Genomic DNA, 16,079 nt, shown 5'->3' with positions numbered 1-16,079 from the left:
GGTGTCGGGTTCAGGAGGCTCCCAGAAAAGTGGTGGGAGCATGAAACAGGATCCACATCATCACACTTTCCCGTATTATTCCCCTGTTTTTCCAAAATCTGGGAGCCAGACACAGACAATGACGCTGCAATGGGCCGGTCAACCCCTTTACCAGATTTGTTGAAAATGTTAAAATCATTTTTAAAAACCATTAAGTAAAACCTCCCTTTTTTTTCCATTCTTCATTTAACGGTCAAACCGTCAATCACCCCTGCAGTCTTCAGCCTGATCCTGCAGCCACCAGAGATTCTTGAAGACCCACTCTGGTGTTCCTACCATCCACCTGAAAGTCGTCCTCGTCTTAAGGATAAAAAGCAAGGAGGTGTCTGAACAGCCAAATCAGAGCCGCCTGTACTCCTCTTCGCCGGTGTCCAGGATTCGGCCCCCAGGAGTCCCAGGCGGCTTCTTGGCTTCCACAAGGAAAACCACAGCAGTTTCCGCTCAGGGACCCCTTGGTAACAACCCTCCGGAAATCAGATCTGCGTTGCGGACTCCCATGTAGCCCCTGCCACCTCTTCTATGTCATCCTGCAACCATTTCCTTTTTTTCTTTCACTTCTGTTCTTTTCCTTCCAGGTCCTTCATTGACCCAAATCCGGCAACCTTCCGTCCTTTTTCTCGGCCTCGGAAAGCCTCCCTTTTTCTTTGCTTACTATCTCCGCTTTATTCCAATTCCCACCCAATTAGCTACAAACAATTTCAGAGCACGTGAAAAATCGCCCTTTCAATTAAATACATATAACAATTACAAGCAAGAGAAATGAATTAATCAAGCGCTCAATCAAAAGAGATGGAAACAAAAAAACAAACACACCACCTAAGCGCAAATCTCCCTAATCAAACAATAAAATATACCTTAACAATAAAGAAGAATCCTCTGTGCCTTCTAACACCGTGACATCTTCACGTGCCAGTTGGTGCCTCCCTTGTGACGAGCGTCTATGTGAGCCATCTTGTCTCATTCAAGTGGCAATTTAAAATGCAACTGTGAAGAAAACAGGTCTGGGTAAGTGGCCATCCCAGTAAATTAGAAATAAAAAGTGCATAAAGCATGAGTTATGGCAGGTCCCAGTGGCTCACAAGTGACATCAAATCTGCAAGATTTTCTGTGTTATGCTCGGCCGTGAGCAGGTGCTTAGTTTCCCTCCATTTGCTACAAATGAAATGGCTACCATCTGGATCATAAGCAGTTATGTTATCATGCTCATTTAGTTGGGGTGTTGCTTTTAATGAGCGAGTAAAATATGGCGGCCTTGTCACGACAGCAGGGGTCAGCGGCAGTGCTGTGTGCGACAACAGGTGACTTGATCGAGTTGAACAGCAAGACCAGCTGAGCACTAAGACAAGAAGCAGCTCTGCTAGGGACACAGCGCCCTCTACAGGTGCCTGGCATCTTATCAGAACCCGCTTCATACCAAGACCTCTGTGCAGTTTGCTTGCTTGGTAATGGATAAGATGACATATGAAGGTCCATGGGCGATCCAAAGTGCTCGAGATGGGCTTTCAGTGAAGCAATGAAACAAAACAAGCAACCCAAAGTTTCGTAGGGGCAAATTTACACCTCTGCTTATTTCACTTGTCATTTGAATCTTCCGAATATCACAACGGTTATTTTTCACAGTGTTTCGTTTTTCCACACGTTGTCCTCTGCACACGTGACAGTACTGGTGCTATTACTGCTGTCATTGCGACTGGTGTCTTTCACTGGCTGACTGTGGAGCATACTCTCCGCTAATCTGTTCTACGTACAAATAACAAAAGATGGTTTATTTCCAGGGTGTCATGGTTTCTCCATTTTGGTTTCTGGTCACCATCTGTGTGGATTTTGCATGTTCTCCTCATTTAGCACACACTTTATGTTTCTGTCTTTTTATTTCTTATTTGGATACAGACTGTGATGGCTTCCCACAATCTGATGTGCATGAACTTTCCAGAATGCTCAGATTGCTCTAGCGCTCCCTGCTGGACACCGGTCTTTTATTTCATGCCAAGGGGTTTTGTCTCTTTTGCTTTCAATTCCAAATTTCAGAATCCTTTTAATGTTTATTCTGTAGATGTCAGCAACCATCAAATATGAGCTTCACCTACAGAGATGCACCGATGTGAGACGGCTCATATCGTCTTGTGGAACGACAAGCACACCCCCATCCTAGACAGACTCCATGCTGCAGTGGCGTTTAAAGTGGGACAAAAAAACAAGAGGAGCCCACAAGAGGCCCTGGAGGCAGCGATAATTACTCGTCTGAGGATATGGGGGGATAAAGGTCCCTGTCAGCCTCGAAGTTCTGTAATGGCAACAGAGACAGGAAGCTCATGAGATAAAAGAAGAGAATTATTGTTCTTCGGTCGAAGTAATAGAGAAGAAAGAATTCTTAAATGTCACAGTCCCACGGGCTCTGACTGCAAGTGAAGAATCGCTGGGCAAATGCATCATTTCAGGACTGGGATCGGGAAGAGTGGACATCCGGCAGAGCTAAGAGGTGCCTACTCTGAGGGCATCACGTCAGCAAGTATTGGCAGTCCAGTCCAATTTGTCATCCAGCTGCACTCCCAGATATTTATAGGTCTGCACCCTCTGCACAGTCACCTCTGATGATCACAGGGTCCATGAGGGGCCTGGGCCTCCTGAAATCCACCACCAGCTCCTTGGTTTTGCTGGTGTTCAGTTGTACGTGGTTTGAGTCGCACCATTTAACAAAGTCCTTGATTAGGTTCCTGTATTCCTCCTCCTGCCCACTCCTGATGCAGCTCACAATAGTAGTGTCGTCAGCGAACGTTTGTACGTGGCAGGACTCCGAGTTGTATTGGAAGTCTGATGTATGTTGGCTGAACAGGACTGGAGAAAGTCCAGTCCCCTGCGGCGCTCCTGTGCTGCTGACCACAATGTCAGACCTGCAGTTCCCGAGATGCACATACTGAGACCTGTCTGTAAGATAGTCCACGATCCATGCCACCAGGTGTGAGTCTACTCCCATCTCAGTCAGCTTGACTCTAAGGAGCAGAGGTTGGATGGTGTTGAAGGCGCTAGAGAAGTCCAAAAACATAATTCTTACAGCACCACTGCCTCTGTCCAAGTGGGAGAGGGATCGATGTAGCATGTAGATAATGGCATCCTCCACTCCCACCTTCTCCTGGTATGTGAACTGAAGAGGGTCGAGGGTGTGATGGACCTGTGGCCTCAGGTGATGAAGCAGCAGCCGCTCCAAGGTCTTCATCACATGTGACATCAGAGCGACAGGCCAGAAGTCATTAAGTTCACTAGAACGTGATATCTTTGAGACTGTGGTGATACAAGATGTTTTCCAAAGCCTCGGGACTCTCCCCTGTTCCAGGCTCAGGTTGAAGATGCGCTGTAGAGGACTCCCCAGCTCCAACACACAGACCTAAAGCAGTCGTGGCGAAACTCCATCTGGACCCGCTGCTCTGCTGGCACGAAGTCTCCTCAGCTCCCTGCTCACATGGGCTGCTGTAATTGTGGGTGGGGGGAAACTCTCTCCTATGCTCTCCTATAAAGATGTAATGGGAACAATAAGGTGCTACAGCATGTCCCTGTAGTGTTCCAGGTAATCCATTTAATTTTACGATATACATTTTTTTTTCCGCCACCATTATCATAATGAAATGTAGCTAAATGCAGTTTTACTTATAACAATTTATTGCAACAAATATATAATACTAACACTTTGTCTATGTTAGATAGATAGATACTTTATTAATCCCAAGGGGAAATTCACAAATTCATCATGTTTTAGGTGATTATAACTCTTTTTACTTTGCACATAATCTACATAATGCACATGTAATCATGAAAAAATTCCACCACCATTTTTGACCTCCCTAAGTGCAAAAATTTCATTTTAATATAAAGTTTTAGTATAAATAGAGATAAATGAATGTGTATTGATGGTAGTCTAAGTAAGAAGAACTGATTATTATCCAGGTTGTCTTGATATTATCGTCACACTTATTTTACTTTGATTTTATTTTGGGCACAACTGGAAACTTTAACAATCTATGAGGGTGCATTCAAAAATTCCCAGATTTGGTTAATAGCACGGGAGTAGGGAGATCTTGACTAGGCCATTAGGTTTCGTATGCCTACAGTCTTTTTAACTACAACAACATTTATTTCTATCCCACGTTTTCACTTAAATGATGTAAGCTCAAAGTGTTTTACAAGATGAAGAAAGAAAAAATATAAAAATAAGATTAGGCAACACAAAGAACAGAGTAAGATCCAATGGACAGGAGGACAGAAAAAAAAACTCCAGAGGACTGGAGAAAAAAAAAACCAAACAAAATCTGCAGGAGTTCGAGGCCACGGGACCACCCAGCCCCCTCCAGGCTTTCTACCTCACATCAATGATCTCAATCAGTCCTCGTGGTTTTCAGGCTTCACGTGGAAGAATTAGATGGCGATGGTCATGTGGACCTCTAGCCTTCAATTCCTCAATGTAGGGACATCACAGTGCCCTGATTCAGCCTACATACATCGGACTTCCAATACAACTCAGAGTCCTGCCATGTGCAAACGTTCACTGACGACTCTGCTATCGTGGGCTGCATCAGGAGTGGGCTGGAGGAGGAGTATAGGAACCTAATCAAGGACTTTGTTAAATGGTCCGACTCAAACGACTTACAACTGAACACCAGCAAAACCAAGGAGCTGGTGGTGGAGTTTAGGAGGACCAGGCCCCTCATGGACCCCGTGATCATCAGAGGTGACTGTGCAGAGGGTGCAGACCTATAAATACCTGGCAGTGCAGCTGGATGATAAACTGGACTGGACTGCCAATACTGATGATCTATGTAAGAGAGGACAGAGCCGACTATACTTCATTAGAAGGCTGGCGTCCTTCAACATCTGCAATAAGATGCTGCAGATGTTCTATCAGACGGTTGTGGTGAGTGCCGTCTTCTACTGGGTGGTGTGCTGGGGAGGCAGAATAAAGAAGAAGGACGCCTCACACCTGGACAAACTGGTGAAGAAGGCAGGCTCTATTGTAGGCACAGAGCTGGACAGTTTGACATTCGTGGCAGAGTGACGGGCGCTGAGCAGACTCCTGTCAGTCATGGAGAATCCACTGCATTCACTGAACAGGATCATCTCCAGACAGAGGAGTAGCTTCAGCGACAGACTGCTGTCACCGTCCTGCTCCACTGACAGACTGAGGAGACCCCACACTATGCGACTCTTCAGTTCCACCCAGGGGGGTAAACGTTAACATTATACAAAGTTATTGTCTGTTATACCTGCATTTTTATTACTCTTTAATTTAATATTGATTTTTTCATCAGTATGTTGCTGTTGGAGTATGTGAATTTCCCCTTGGGATTAATAAAGTATCTATCTATCTATCTATCTATCTAATCCTGCCTATTATACTACAAATTATCTATCTATCTATCTATCTATCTATCTATCTATCTGATCAGGTGGTAGTGGTGCAGATCAACACCACAGAAAACCAGAAAAAGAACAGCAGAGAAAGTAGGTGTTAGTATGGATTGCGGAGCCATGATAAAAATGATAATTAAATGCATATACAGAATATCAGGGATATATTAAAATGAAGCTATAAGAAAGCCATGTTAAAGTAACGGGTTTTTAGCAGTTTTTTTAAAGTGCCTCACCATATTAGCCTGCCGAATTTCCAGATTTGAGGTGCATAACAGCAGAAGGCCGCCTCACCACTTCTAAAATAGCTAAACTGGAATGGCTCCAAGTTGTACAATACGATTCCAGGAATTTTTTGGGTTCCCGCTTGTGTGCAGGAATAAAAACACCACCCTTGTCTCCTGGGTGGTGCCTCCTGCCTGTTCTGGTCCGCTAGCTCATTGCCTGGGGTAATGGATGTACAGTAGACCCCCACAAAGTCGCGGATTTTTCCTTAGAATCTATCTATTAATTGTTAGCGGAAAACGCAAATATCCTCAGCAATTTTTTATGGCTTTTTTCGTAGCAATACTGTGCTGTAGAGAGAACAGGAAGCAGTCACTGAGGGAAACGCAGTTTGGGATGGTGAAAGTAGCCAATCCGAGAGCGTTATTCATTTCTCCTTACTGCTGATTGACTGTTGCCCTGTGACGCGTCTCCAGCTGAGTGTCCTTGCGTTTTCCATTTTGTTATTGTTTTATTACTCTTAAACGCACACAACGTCGCCGAAGTGCCCTGCACCTTCTAAGGCTTCTGGCTCTGAACCTAAGCACCAGAAGCAGTTTAAAACACTCCAGGAGAAGGTTGAACTACTGGATTTGCTCCGGGAACTAAAACATTATGCTGTAGTAGTGCACCACTATGGCATTAATAAAAGCACCGTACACTACATAAAGAAGAACAAGGCAGCGATCCAGAGTACCATATCTGTAATTTTCTGTGATAGTGCCAAAACGGTAACGACTGTAAGGAATAAAAATATCGTCAGGATGGAATCTGCCTTGGCATTGTGGATCAGTCTGTCCCAGATTATTCGGACATCGAAGGGATGATTGAAGCACGGGATCCCTATATGGTTCGGGCTCTCACAGTTAATAATGGCATTGATGCTGCCATTCAGATATATAAAGAGCTCCTTGCCACCATGAAGAAACGATGACAGCAACTTCCCATCACAATGTCACTGAAACCTATAAAGAAAACTCAGCACAAAACCCCACCAGAAGATAGGACTCCTCCTGAAGCACCTGAAGAAGAGGCGCCACCCCAGGAGTTTTAAATCTTCAATATCATTCATCATTGGTGAGTACCCGTACATTTTACTGTATTTTAATTAAATTAAATTATTATGTATTTACACTACTTATACCAAAAAAAAACAAGAGTGCATACCAAAGAAAATGCGCTTGCATGACTTACAGTACGTATAGCGGCAACATCGTTATTTTACATTCTAGCTCTGTGGGAGACATAGCAGTACAGTACTGTACAGTATACGGGTTTACCTTTACATTCTGTTTTTAGGTAATGTATTAATGTATTAAGCTGAGTCTGCAATGACATTAAAGTGCTTTGGGGGCATACTGTGTTTAGGGTTTAAACTATATAAATAGGCATTTTTTAACCACATTCAAAAGTCACAGTTTTTCACAATTCGCGACTGCTCTAGGAACGTAACCCACGCAAATTTTGGGGGTGCACTGTACAAGAAAGGAAGAACCACAGCAGCAGTCAGTCCAGGGGGCATCATTAGGATTTGCAGGGTCTTAACCCACTCTGTGATTTTCTTACTTGGATACAAGCTAGAACTTTTATGATCGTCTATCCAATATATATTATCAAAGAGGGGGGTGGGAGGGGTCCGCCATTGGTTTTTAGACAATAATCAGGGGCTCAATCAAACTTGATAGACAAAAAGATCAGCGGCTTAACAATGTCATTCTTGTACGTTCCGGAAAAAAAGATCAGGGGCCGTATATAATAAAAGAGGGGCTAAAACATCTGATGCCCCCCTAACTCCCAGCTCCACTGTGTTACACCAGGCCGGTAAAAGTAAAGAGTAATGATATAAGATCTAGAGATGGGATTTGGGACATGCTGTTAAGGAATACGCAGTCTTCTTCTTCTGGCTGCTCCCATTAGGGGTCGCCATAGCGGGTCATCTTTTTCTATACTTAAGGTCTACATAGTAAAGAGTCTGAATTAAGACAAAATGGTGGGTCACTTAGCCTTACTTGTGTTCCAGTTGTAAAAACACTGTGAGATATGGCCGGCCAGTCATCCCGGCCAGTATCCCCAGGCCGTCAGGTGGAGCCATCCCTGCATCATGGAGGGGCCCCAAATTCCAGAGGGACTCATGGGAATTGGAGTCTTCCAGTGTAACCCTGCTGGATAATGTGGGGGCCACCAGGAGATGCTGCTGGGAGGCCCAGAGACATTGGGGTTTACTACAATCCGGAAGTACGTCACAGTCATGGGGACGGAAAGACCAACGTACTTCCAGGATGAAGAAAAAAGGACTTTTTATATAACCTGGAAGTGATGGGGAATCATCATAAACGGTATAAAGGATTGTGGGAAACCCTGACGGGTGAGCTGAGTCGGGAGGAAGGGTGGCAACACATCTGGGAGTAGGAGGATTGATTGGTTTATTGATTATTGTATTGTGTTTAATTTATGAATATAGTGAAGTGTAAGGTGCTTTGTGCACAGGATTATTATAATAAATCCAAACTTTGGACTTTTATCTGGTGTCTGATGTATTGTCTGAGGGTTCAAGGGAGCAATAGTGCCCCTAACTGTCACAACACACACAAAACCACAGACCTCCAGGTTATCCTAATAAAGAGTGACCCGACATTTGCGCGACAGACAAAATCGTGCCGACAAAATCGCGAAAGTTTCATTAAATATGAATTACTAGTTTAAAGTATATATAATAATGTTATTTATATAATCTGACACGGCACGCAGACAGTCCTTAAGATGACGCCCTGCATATGTAGGAAGAATTGCAGCAAGACGTCTTGATAGTTGAGCGTATTTAGACTTGCTGGCTGCCTGACTGCTGGTAATTCCGCTTTGTATACGACGTGTTATGCCAACCCTCGACTGAGTTATTTGTTCGCGGCATGCCATCAGCAACACGTTCTCGCATGTTCCACATGGTGATAGGAAACAACGGGTTGGCTCGTAATTGTCCTCCCAGTAATCATAAACATTCTGGAGATTGTCGGGTCTACTCTCGCTCAGTTCATCGAACGCGGACCCAACATCTTCCGGGGGAACGAAACTCGGTGTAATTAGCATCTTTGAATGCAGTTATAACCTAACACATAATGTGTACATAATGCGCACGTATGCGTCCCACTCTCTTGGCCTCTCTCGCGATTTTGTCGTGCGGGCATTTGTTGAAAACCAGTTAGCGAGTTTGTCGCCGCTCATTTGTCCGGCGCTCATATGTCGGTGCTACAGCATATAAAATAAAGATGTTTATGTGGCTTTGGTGTTTTCCTCTGGTTAGGCTAAATAATGCCTACTGTTTAGATGCTTTCCCTAACAGTTTTCACTAAGACCCTCAAGGTTATTACTAAGGGGTCACTTTTGGGCTGTCCTGTGATTCTGTTATATGTTGGTAGTTGGCCATTAGCAAAGTGCTCACAAAAAGCAGAAGAGTAAATATAAATAGCTCAAGGTCGGAGTGAAGTGCCTGCAAAGTGCACTCTGCACTTCCAGGCCGCCCGCAGCCCTTTTGTGTTTGTGCTTCTCATGACTGAACTAAGTGCAGTGGCTTAGGGCTCTGCCTTAGGGCTAAACATGGCAGCATCTGCCAGTCCCCCTTCACCTCCTGCCCCGTTAGCTTGTTTTGTAGACTTAAATCTCATATCCCCCCATTTAGAGTAAGACCGCTAAGAACGTTTTGCAGTCATCCACCTGAAGCTAAGCAAGTCCGTGCCCTTGAATGGCAGACCATCTAGGAAAAGCTTGGGTTGCTGCTGGTAGAGGTGTTGGTGAGGCCAGCAGGGGGCGCTTACCCTGTGGTCTGAACGGGGATCTCAATGCCCCCCAGTGCAGTGACAGAGACGCTGTGTTGTAAAAATAGCGCCATCCTTCAGATGAGATGTAAAAGTGAGGTCCTGACTCTCTGTGTGGGCATCCTTCTTAAAGAGTAGGGTGCGCCCCAATGTGCACCTCGGCCTGGTCATTCAGGCCCCGCTAAACATCCCCTGTCTCTAATTGGCTATCCCTCTCACCACTTCACCACCTAATAGCTAATGTGTGGTGAGTTTTCGGGTGCAAAAATGGCTGCCGTCGCATCATCCAGGTGGGTGCTGTACATTGGTGGTGGGGGTTGAAGTGGCTCCCCACTCCCAATGAATAGTACTTTGAGTAGTGAGAAAAGCGCTATATAAATGGAAAGAATTATTATTATTATTTAGCAAGAAATTCAAGGCAGTATGGTGGCAGACAGCCTAGCACTGCTGCCTCCTGGATCACATGTCGCGGTTTCAACAGTCTGTGTGGGATTTGTGCGTTCTCCCCCATCTCTGCACAGATTGTTCTCCTGGTCCTCCCTTAAATATTCTGCTTCTAAAATTGTACTTTAGTGGGTGGTAGAATTTCTTGTAGAATGCATTGAATACTGGGAAGAGAATTTTGCTTTGGAAAGGTTCCCCACATGTGGGCTGTGAAGATGCAACTCCTGTAACAACACTGCAGGGGTTTCTTTGCCCTCACCAGCTACTTGCAGGGCAGTTTATAGTGCCTCACAGAGGTGCCCTGTCTGTCCTCAGTAATATAAATAATTGTTTTTAGAAATGGCACGTATGAAGGGGGGTATAGGGCGATGTCGGCGGTCACCGGGTGACGCGTCTTTGGAGGATTTTTGATAGTGCTGTTGGCGGTGAGCTGCCGATCCTCCGTTTCCTCTGCAGGCGCTTGCTTGCTGCCCCGGGTTCGGAGGCGGCGAGATAGCAAAGTGCAAAGCAAGTTTTAAAAACTGCCTTTTTTATTATTCGCTGCTTTTGTTGAGGGCGTAAGGTTGATCGGGCATGGAAGACCTGTGCAGAAGTCAGGAAGTGTACTTGAGCAGTGAAGCAGCGGCGTCTGGGGAGAACAGGCGAGTGAGCGAGCGGGCGCGCGCGGACTCGGGAGGTGTACGTGTGCGTGAACAAGCGCCGTCTGGTGAACACATCAATGAGCATGCGCGTGCGTGTGCGCGGTTATTTTCCTTGGTTAAAGGGGGCACGGGGCGCGTGACAGAGGAATGTGGGTCCAGGTCCCTTGTCAGCTGATTGTTAGTGGAACTTATAAAAACTGATAAAAATTGTGAATTTCACCTTGGGGATTAATAAAGTATCTATCTATCTATCTATCTATCTAATCCTGCCTACTATACTATAAATGAATATCTATCTATCTATCTATATTATATAGTGCCTTTCACATCTATCTATCTATCTATCTGATCAGGTGGTAGTGGCGCAGATCAACACCACAGAAAATCGGTAAAAGAACAACAGAGAAAGTAGGTGTTAGTATGGATTGCGGAGCCATCATAAAAACGATAATTAAGTGCATATACAGAATATCAGGGTTATATTAAAATGAAGTTATAAGAAAGCCATGTTAAAGTAACAGGTTTTTAGCAGTTTTTTTTAAAGTGCCCCACCATATCAGCCTGCTGAATTTCCTTTGGGATCTTTGGGAGATCAAGAAAGGACAAGCTGGGACAAGCTAAGTAGGTGGGTGCAATTTTCACAATATTTTTTTTGTTGTTGTTGCCTCAGATATTTATTGTGCTGTATTTATTTTTCACATTTTTGCTTTTTGCTCTTTTTGGGACTATTTTAGCCATTTGTTGCACAAAGAAATTGCAGCTTTTTGTCAAATTGCACCTCTGTGTCTGCCTCTCTTACTGTCCCTCTATCAAGGACTTGGGGTCTGCCAGTTTTATCTGATAAGGACCTGAGGGCCTGGCATGGACAAAACAGAAATCTTTAATGTCTAGCGGGCTATCTAGAAGGATACAACCGATCAAGGACCCCCTGTACTCAGCCAGTGTGATTATGTGTAGCAATAGGTCCTGTTAAAATTGGGACGTCACTGGCATTTTAGAATATGTGCTATCATCTGTTCGTGGCTATTGATGGAACCTCTGACAGATCTAAATAAATAAAGTTTCTTTCTGGAAGTTTAAAGTGGGAACCAAAAAGAGTTTTCCTGTGGCATCGCTCTGAAGAGCCACTTTGGCACATTTATTTTTTCTAACATCGTATAACATGTGCATGTACAGTGGATTCATCAAGTCTTCAGACTCCCCCGGGGTAGATTTCATTTAAAATGGATACATTTGACCAACCATCTATAATTAATAGCCTACAATGACAAAGTGAACACATGTGGTCTAAAAGGTCTGCAGGTTTATTCAAAATCCAAAACTGAAATCTAGAAGTAACTAGACATAAAAAGTTACATAAAATGGTTGCACAAAATCGTTGCACTTTTAGGCTTAGGATTGTGTATGCAGTAATCCCTCCTCGATCGCGGGGGTTGCGTTCCAGACCCCCGCGATAGGTGAAAATCCACGAAGTAGAAACCATATGTTTCTATGGTTATTTTTATATTTTGTAAGCCCTTATAAACTCTCCCACACTGTTTATAAATATTCCCCGCAGAGTTATACAGCATAATCCCTTTGTATTCTCTTAGATATTAGGTAAGATTCATTGAAATTATGTATATAAACACACTGTTTATATACAGTAAAACCTAAATATTATTTTAAAGATATTGAGTGTCTCCGATAGCACATATGTTACAGCCATTACGATAGACATGCCACCAGCAATAAATACGTACAATACAAGAAAAATAGTATACAGTAAATGTGTGTACAGTGACACTAAACGCACGTACATGTACTAAGTACTGTAAGTAGAAAAATAATTATGGTTACTCACCAACAATGACACGATGACTTGTCCGATAACAATGAGTTTTATTTTACTGCACAACAAAGGAGAGCGTTACAGCCCTTAAAGGAGCCACTTCAGGCGATTCTGTAGCACTACTGTTGTTCTTCTTCTGGCAGTCTTCAATGCAAATCCCTAAAGCAGATTCCATCCGGACTACTGCCTTATTACATCCACTTACAACTCGTTTTGCACCCTGGTTAAAAGGACACTGTGGCCGTAGATCTTATATTCCTTTCCTACTTTTAAATAAAAAGAATCGTAGCCTTCAACAAATCCAAAACGTTTACCTTTTCGGCAATCATTAACATCTTCCGTTTGCGCTTGGGCACGGCCACTGAAGCAGTAGCAGATCGTTTTGGAGCCATAATGAAGGGCTTGACTATGCACAAAGATAAACACAAAAGGGAAAAACTCTTTACACAGCGAAACACGTTGATGCTGAATGAGCGAGACGAGACTTCCTGGTTAACACTGCATTCAGCAGGCAGGAACTTAACTGCGTGCTCTGATTGGTTAGCTTCTCAGTCATCCGCCAATAGCGTCCCTTGTATGAAATCAACTGGGCAAACCAACTGAGGAAGCATGTACAGGAAGTAAAAAGACACATTGTCCGCAGAACCCGCTGCAGCGAAAAATCGCGTTATATATTTAGTTTTGCTTTCATATAAAATCCATGATAGAGCGAAAACCTGAAAGTCAAAGCGCGATATAGCAAGGGATTACTGTATATATATATATATAATATATATATGTGTGTATATATATATACTGTATATATATATATACTGTATATATACTGTATATATATATATAGTAGATATAGGCCACCCTGTAGAATAGCAATATTACAAGTACAGGGCAAAATGTAAGAGTAGATGATATCACATAATAATTTAACATTTGAGAGTAAACCTACAGCACAAGAAAGTGTCCCAAAAGTGTAGGGGTGTGAACACTTTCAGAAAGTGCCGGGAGTGTGGGTGAGCAGTTCAAAATGGCTCTCTAAGAGGGACTGCTTTAACGAGTGAGCCCAGTGATGAACTGGCACTCCATCCAGGGTTGGTTCCTGCATGCCACCTGAATCTGCACGGATAGGCCCCAAAACCCCCCATCTCATAGCCCCCTAAACCAGATAAAGCAAGTTTAACCATGTTACGTTCAAAAATAAAGAAGAGCTCGCACGCCAGATGAGGGAATGACTACAAGCCAGACAAGGTGGCCTGTGCGCGGTGCGGGCGGCGCCTCCTACTGTATTCTGATTGTCAATAAGCCGACGACTGGAGGTCGATATTTCTGTGTGTTTTCGGCTGTGATTAAAGCCTTTGTATTTTGTCGAGCCAACGTTGGGCTGTCACTGCAGGGAATATCATTTCTACTACACCTAATTAGTGCCAACTGAGGTGAAAAAAAAGGAGTCTTTTCAAATTAAATTATGCTCCTCAGGTTATGAAATGTAAATGAATTATGAGGGAAATCAAAAATAAAATATTTTGTTAGTCAGCCCGTAATCATAGGTTCCTATTAAGTTAATTGAAAAGTCAGAAGGATCGGTCTTGAGAGGGCTGATTTAATTAGCTTTCTAATCATCACAAGGAAATGCAAGCGTAGCTGTACACTTACTGCACGTATAGCACCCCCTCCCATAATAACAAGCCCCATGTGTCTATGTTACCCACGATGAACTGCATACGCTTGACCTGTCCACGTTGGAGTGACCTTGTCATTCCTCTAGTGAGCCAGCAGAGGGAGACATAACAAGCACTTTGGTAAAACTAATGAGGGGGCTCTTGCTCAGTCTTTACTTCATATAGCGCCTTGTGTATTGTGTGTATTGCAGCTAGACAAATATTGGGCTATTTGACTCGGTAACACAGTGGAATGGGTTTTAGGATTTGGTTATCAAGGCGCCCCTGGTGATGGCCATGGGCCCCAACAGTGTTGAGCTTCCATGCTTTAAACCCATGGCCCATGGTGCAAGCCAAAGGGGCTGCCCTCTATTGGTCCAGGGAGAAAGTGTTGTGAAAAGGCTCTTTCCCCCGGTCTTTCCATTGTTGGGGTGAGGGCCCCAGTCGTCCGCTACTATATATATATATATATATATATATATATATATATATATATATATATATATATATATATATATATATATATATATATATATATATATTCTCTTTGCCCCACAGCACTGGGAAGAAGCCAAGTCTGGGCACCCAGCCCTATCTGTGCTGTCCCGCCCATGCCAGTTGGGAAGCCTTAAAAAGGGATGGCCCTGGAATGTGGTGTCTCATTAACAACCACAGCTCAATAATAGTCAAACTCCTGTGTGAGATCTGAGAACTAAAGACAACAGCAGAAAATACTGTGTGGGCAGATTTTGTGGTCAGCGTCATTTTTTGTGCCCCAATGATTCTTGCTACTTCGGTCTTGTTCCCTACTGCTGAACACGATAGCTAGATAGAAAGATAGATATGAAAGGCACTATATAATATATAGATAGATATGAAAGGCACTATATAATAGATAGATAGATATGAAAGGCACTATATAATATATAGATAGATATGAAAGGCACTATATGATAGATAGATAGATATGAAAGGCACTATATAATAGATAGATAGACTTTAGCATCTCTTTTTCCGTAACTCCAGCGTTGCTAGGCTCAGATGACTTGAAGTGATTAGCGCATGACATCAGAGGTCAGCAGGTATAAATGTCAGTGTACGAAATTCTCATTTATCCATATTTGTGGACAAAAACATTAATAATTATGTTAGCAAGACTTTCTGTTTACAACCAAAACAGTTTTTTTACTTTAATTGTGGTATTTCCTTGATGACTGATTGGTTTCGATTTATCTGGTCATCAAACCCTACTAGTCTTTAGAGTACGTTTCATTTCCTGATCCTTTCTCATTACAATATCTACCGCCATCTTCTCCGTGGCTGTACAATAGGCGCCACCGGGTAACATCTATTTGTCAATTATTACTAAGTAACGAGACCTTAATATTATTTTAAGCATAGAGGCTCCCTACTTTGCAGCTATTTGTCGCTTATCATCAAGTAAGAAGGCGTCATTTGTGTTAAATAATTCAGTTCAATTCTGTTTATTTTTGTGTAAACGTTCTTCACTGAGTGCTGTGAGAAGTTCTCACGTAAAATGCAAGTACGGGTTTTACAAATGACTGAATACAAAGTAAGTACACATAAAAATAAAGATTTGTTTAAACTGACAGGAAACCAAAGTAGAAACACAATAACATATACGCAAACCAACAATGTCTGTCCAGTAATTCATTTTTGAAATATGGCCTGCAATATGGACTGCAATTCCCATCAGTCCCTGAAGTACTGCTTCATTAGGCAGTTTCAGCTGCTTCCATGGGGGTTGCTGGGAGAAACAAGATGAGGTGTTGAATTCAGAAGGCGGCAGCATCACGATCGTCTTGTGCCGTTCTGTTACAATCCCTTACACCACAGTGAGAAGACCCCTCAACTGCATTACCCACATCTATGGGGTGGCAGCTTTTCCTGGATTTGTGATCTGAGTTCACCATATGATTGTTTGTGTGATTTTGGTCTGCTTTGGAAAACATCTTTGTCCCCAGAGTGTTTCAAATCCTCC

The sequence above is a fragment of the Polypterus senegalus genome, chromosome 12 (assembly GCF_016835505.1).
Source record: "Polypterus senegalus isolate Bchr_013 chromosome 12, ASM1683550v1, whole genome shotgun sequence".
Lineage (NCBI taxonomy): Eukaryota > Metazoa > Chordata > Cladistia > Polypteriformes > Polypteridae > Polypterus > Polypterus senegalus.
This window is presented reverse-complemented; position numbering follows the sequence as displayed.